The sequence below is a fragment of the Symsagittifera roscoffensis genome, chromosome 6 (assembly GCF_963678635.1).
Source record: "Symsagittifera roscoffensis chromosome 6, txSymRosc1.1, whole genome shotgun sequence".
In the NCBI taxonomy this organism is placed as follows: domain Eukaryota; kingdom Metazoa; phylum Xenacoelomorpha; order Acoela; family Convolutidae; genus Symsagittifera; species Symsagittifera roscoffensis.
The window spans coordinates 24,248,353-24,254,143 of NC_087067.1; positions in this window are offsets into that span (position 1 = coordinate 24,248,353).

Consider the following 5,791-nt stretch of genomic DNA (forward strand, 5'->3'; position numbering starts at 1 on the left):
AATTGGACCCATTTCAGTATCATTGAAATTTCTACCAAAATTTTTTCATAAAAATTTTTGTTGATTTTGACAGAATGGCAAACATAATAACGGGGTTAATATTAGTTGGAATTTTCGGTTTTTTTTATTTTGAACACATTCGGTTGAAATAACGGACAGTCGGACACATTTTTCTGATAAAAACGTATGAATTCTGAAAGCCAATTTTTTAGTCCAGTCAAACGAAGTTGCAAAATAATTCTCGTGGGTTGCACGATATTCCGTCGCGCAATTCACAGTGATTAAGCAAAAGTTATTGCTTGAGGTGTCTCATTTTCGTTGCGATCTATATGAATGTGGTAGCAAAAAACACAAAATACCTAGTTTATTGATTTTTCTATTGTCCTGATAAATCAAAAAAATATATTGGGGGAAAAATGACACAAAAAACGCAGCTAAACCAGCTTGCGTGTCCTGCCTTGTGCGCGTAATCTCCACAAATCGTAAAACATCTGATTTTAAACAATTGCATTAATGAGCAAAACCAAATTAGCAAAAACCAGGAAGTAGGAAAAAGTACCGAAAAATCTGGAAAAAGGGGACAAACACCTAAGTAATTGTTTCAATGCTTACAGTCACCAATAAGAAATGAATTACTCCAACACACCCAGGTGGGGTGAGGGGGGGGGACGCCTTCTCTTTAGGGATTCGACCCCCTGCCGAACAAAGTGTCCCCTTTTGTACTATTTTGAGATATCTATATTTGGTGACGGACCCTAAAAATTTTCAGAAGGCGCCTTTGGCGCCAATATATACTTACATTGAGGGGGGAGCGCGCGCCAAAAAAAAACGCAATTGTGTTGGTCAATTTTTTTTTGCCCTGTTTTTCAAAATTGTGCCTGCGGCGCAGAAGATTTGACCAAAACAGGGTCTTTTTAGTGCTTTGGGAGAGCACGGGGAATCAATTCGGTCGATCGGTCGACCTAAAAAAAAGGTCGACAAAAAGTTCGAAAGTTTTTGAAAATCCGGCCCCTCGATAAAATCCTAGATCCACCCCCTGTACACAACCACTAAATATGTCACTGTATGAAAAACGATCATTCGAAGTCTGGCTTAATGTTTCTAATTTAATTTATAAGAAATGAAATACTTGAAATTTCACCGAATATTTGGTATATTTCAGATTATTGGATCGGTAGCAATTTGATTAAGCATGTAACGTTGCCATTCTACGAGCATGTAACGTAGCATGTAACATTTCGATGAAGTGGGTGCAAGTATGTTCAAATGATTAATTTTTCGCACAAATTAGTTTCTCGAAAATATAACACCCTTTTTCTCTAAGAATTGGGAGCCATATTCAGCTTTAAAACAATTCATATTTTAGACCTTCTTTGAAACGCTCTAACCAAAAAAAATCTTACTTTCTAACCAAAACGCTCCGCGCGATCTTAACGCCTTTCCCCTCCCCTATCCATAGCTGGTGCTGTGAGTGCTTAGTTCACAACAAACTGGAAGCCCATTTTACCTGTTTAAACTATTTGCCATGAATAATCAAACTTTAATTTCTATTGAAACAACCTTTGAACTATACTTGAACTATACGCTCATCTGTTTACTTGACTGAATCATGAAAGTGTTCATTACCTTGACTTTATTATACTGTAAGTTTTTAATAAATTTTTATATCTGCAAATTTGGGTTATATTTTTTAACTTATGTTTTCTATCAAAAGAGGGTTTTGGACGTAATATATTTTTGGGTAACCTTCTGGGGCAACAACCAGGATGCTCAGACTAATTTTCAGAAAAAAATATCGATTTCAACACTTTTTAAATGTGCTCAATAGGTTTTGCTGTTATAAAAAGGTATTCACCGGGTGGTCATCTTGTGATATTGGAAATTTATATGGCATATTATTGTCAATGAAAGCTTTTTTTGGGATAAAATGGTGCTCCAGTTTTTAAAGAAAACAACAGACATTTTTTGGTCAGGGTGGTTTTTATTTCAGACGATTTGGGTGATTGAAGTATTTGTTTTCAAAGGAAATTTAAAACTCTAAAGAGTCAGTTCTTTGAGTAAATGAGCAACAAAAACTGTACCAGGATATGTAGATACTTAAGACCATTTATTCACGGGGGAAAGGACCAACACAAGAGCTGTACAGCTCATCACGGCGAACCGCTGTTGTGCACCTGTTTAAGTAGATGGGTTTCGTGGGTTTGAAAATTGCGAATTTGGCTAGTTTGGAATAACTTTTTGTGCACTGGTATGAAACTATCTGTGATGCGTAATTTTAAAAATTTTGAGTGGCTTTATTTTTGTCCTGGTCTTATTTACTTCAAACTGAATAGGGTAAAGCTGATAATTTTAATAATTCCCTGCATGTCTCAACAGGTTGGTGTTTTGAAATTAGTGTTTCGACCGCTGAATTTGTAGAAAAACGTGTCTGGGTTTTTATTTAAAAAAATATGACGCAAAATCAAGTTTCTTAAACAATGACCAGAATAGGTCAATTGATATATCATATTCAGGCCTATTAAGCCGTGATTTAAACGTAGATTAAAAGTTTTTTTTGCACGTAAATTTGAGATTTTATTCTAATTTCTAACAAGAAAAGCCAGCGAGCAACGCTCGTTAGATGAAAGTATCAAGAAAATTTAGATTTACTTTAAAAAGCACTTTTTAAAGCTGTACTTAGCTTCATTTTAGTGGTTATTCAAAAATTGGTCTTCCAAAAACTTAGATTTACTTAAGAAAAGCACTTTTAAATTCACTCAGCTTTATTTTGCTGATTATTCAAAAAAAAAGCCATCAAGTGAGGAAAAACCATTTTCCTAACTTTCTACAACAGACGGGATAACTAAATTTGTCTGTTTCTTTCAGTGCACGAGCAAATTTAGTTTGCGGTTGTTGGTGCCATTTTGGGAATCAAATTTTTCAAAATTCTAAAAAAATTTTGCAAAAATTATTAGAAACATTTGTAAAGATTTTAAAAAATTTTTCTTGCAATTTTTTTCGTGTTTGTTTTCTACAAAACCTTTTTTCTTAAAGAGACTATTTGACTATGACTGTAAATTATAAATAATTTCCTTTTTTCTATTTATTGGACTTTTTGTTCTTTTTTTCTTTTTTATTCTTTTTGTTTTGTGTTTTTGTTAAAATAAGGTCAAAACACTATGTGCCATTTGCACAGTAACCGGCTATCCCTGTTGTTTCGACTTTCGATAAAAAAGTAGCGGTATATTTGTGCTCGGGTGGGTTTTTTTTCTTCAGACAAATTTCGACGTTTTAACTAGCCATTTTTGACGGAATTTTTTTATATCATTCGAAAGCTATTGATGTCCTGAGCTTAAATTTGAAGAGATATTTCACCTGTGATCATTTTTCGTAACTTTATGAGGGTTTAAAGATTGCAATTTTGACCATTTTGACCAATTTGGGACAATTAACACGCGATATATTTAGCGCTATTAACGCGTAAGCGCAGATTTAATGCGTCTTAGAATTTGTTTCAAGTTGGATGAAAGAAGCTTATTGCCATAATTGATTTGTTACAATGAGCAAAATTCATTCATTTGTAATTTATATGGCGTGTGGGGGATGCTTTCGTGAAAAATCTTCAAATTTTAGAAATAGATTTTTTTCATTTTTTTGTATTACATTTAATTTTTTATGTTACTACTGCTCCATAAACCTTGAAAGGCAGTCGGAACATTCAGGGCTTCGCCTTGATACGAGCAGTCTTGTTTATTCTGAAAATAGTTTCACAATAGAACGAATAGACATGATTTTATTTCGACCTTTTAGGAAAATGCTTGAATATTTTTACTCGGTTTTGTTTTTTTTTCGTCAGACAAATTTTGACTGTCACTTTTAGACGGATTTTTTCATATAACAGTTTTCATTGAATTTTTGCATGTAATGAAATCCAAAAATTTATCCACAAGTTTCATTAGAAGATATTTATCCACAAGTTTCATTAGATTTTTGTACTTGACATTGCTATTGAGCGGCAGAATATCTATATTTGTGAGCAAATTTTTAAATTTCCGAAAGAATTTTTTTGTTAGCATCTGGATTTAGAGGGGGGGGACGCTTCCCCTCAGGGGTTCGACCCCATGCCGACCCAAAGGGTCACCCTTTATACTACTTTGAGATATCCATTTTTGCTGACGGACCCTAAAAGTGTTCTAAAGGCGCCCTTGGCGCCAGTCTATACTTATTTTGGGGAGGGGGCGCCGAAAAACGCGATTTTTTGGTCGAAATTTTCCAAAAAGTCCCGAAAAACGTCTTTTTTGCCTTTTTTCAAAAAAGTTTCCTGCGGCGCAGAATATTTCGTCTAATTAGTGTCTTATAGTGGTTTGGGAGAGCTCAGAAAATTTATTTAGTCGACCAAAAAAAAAATTCATTTTCTTTTTGAAAATTCGCCCCCACCGCCCCTCTCGAAAAATTCCTAGATCTGCGCTGATCTGAAGGTGCATATACAAAACATTCCAATACAAAACAAGGCAAAAAGCATGAAACGAACCAAAAAAAAAACAGTCCGATTTAAGGCCGCGTACAACTCTTGCCTACCGGCTTTCAAAAACCATTACTACTCGGCTCTGCTTTGTATCGGATTGTTTTTTCATTGAGGTTCAAATTTCTCCGGTCTGTTTTGTATTGGAGTGTTTTGTATGGGATTGTTGTGTACAACTTTGAAGCAATTACAGGCAAGCTTTTTATTGTCAAGCAACGCATAGACGGCTAATAAATTGTAGTCAAAAATTGTACCAGAAACATGTTAATACAAACGTAAAAAACAGGGCTTCAAGATCAGTTCTCAATGGGGGCGTTCAACAGACAGTGCCGAAAAAAACAGTGCCGAAAATGGCGGGAAAATTTCAGAATAATTTTAACGCATTTTCTAAAGAGCGGGAAAATACTGACGCTAATTATAGGGAGGGTTCTCATGCTTGAAGGACCGAATGCTTGAAAAATTTCAACCAATCAAAATCGCAAAGCGTTTCTATTGGCTAAATCCCTTTCTCGCCAAATTCGAAGTAAAATTAACAAAAAATGCATTAAATCAGTGGAAAATAATCACAAATATCACAAATTGCGGGCTACAACTGCATTACTATTCAGATAATCTCCAAGATTAATGAGTTTAAAATCAAGAATTTTTCAGTCTTGAAAACTCATCTGCTTATTATCTAATCGGTCTATATTAACACTAATGGCCTGGATTTATTTTCTGACCTAAATATTTTTGCGATTTACTTTAAGATTTTGAATGCTCAATTCTGATTGACTGAAAGTAGGCTAAAAATAATTTCATGTATTCGGTCCTTCGGGGAGGGTTCTCATGCTTGAAGGACCGAATGCTTTTCAAGGACCGAAAACTTGAAAAATTTAATCCAATCAAAATTGCTGAGCGTTTCTATTGGTTAAATGCCTTTCTCACAAAATCGAAGTCAATATTAACAGAAAATGTATTAAATCAATGGAAAATAATCAGAATTATTACAAATTGCGGGTTACAGCTGCAATACTATTCAGATAATCATCAAGATTAATGAGGTCAAAATCATAAGAATTTTTTAGTCTTGAAAACTCATCTGCTTATTGTCTAATCGATCTATATTAACACTAATGGCCTGGATTTATTTTCTGACTTAGAGATTTTTGCGATTTACTTTAAGATTTTGAATACTCAATTCTGATTGGCTGAAAGTAAGCTAAAATTAATTTCATGAATTTGGTCCTTCAAGCATGAGGGACGCCACCGCTAACTATCAGAGAAAATCACGGGGGCGTTCAACAGCAG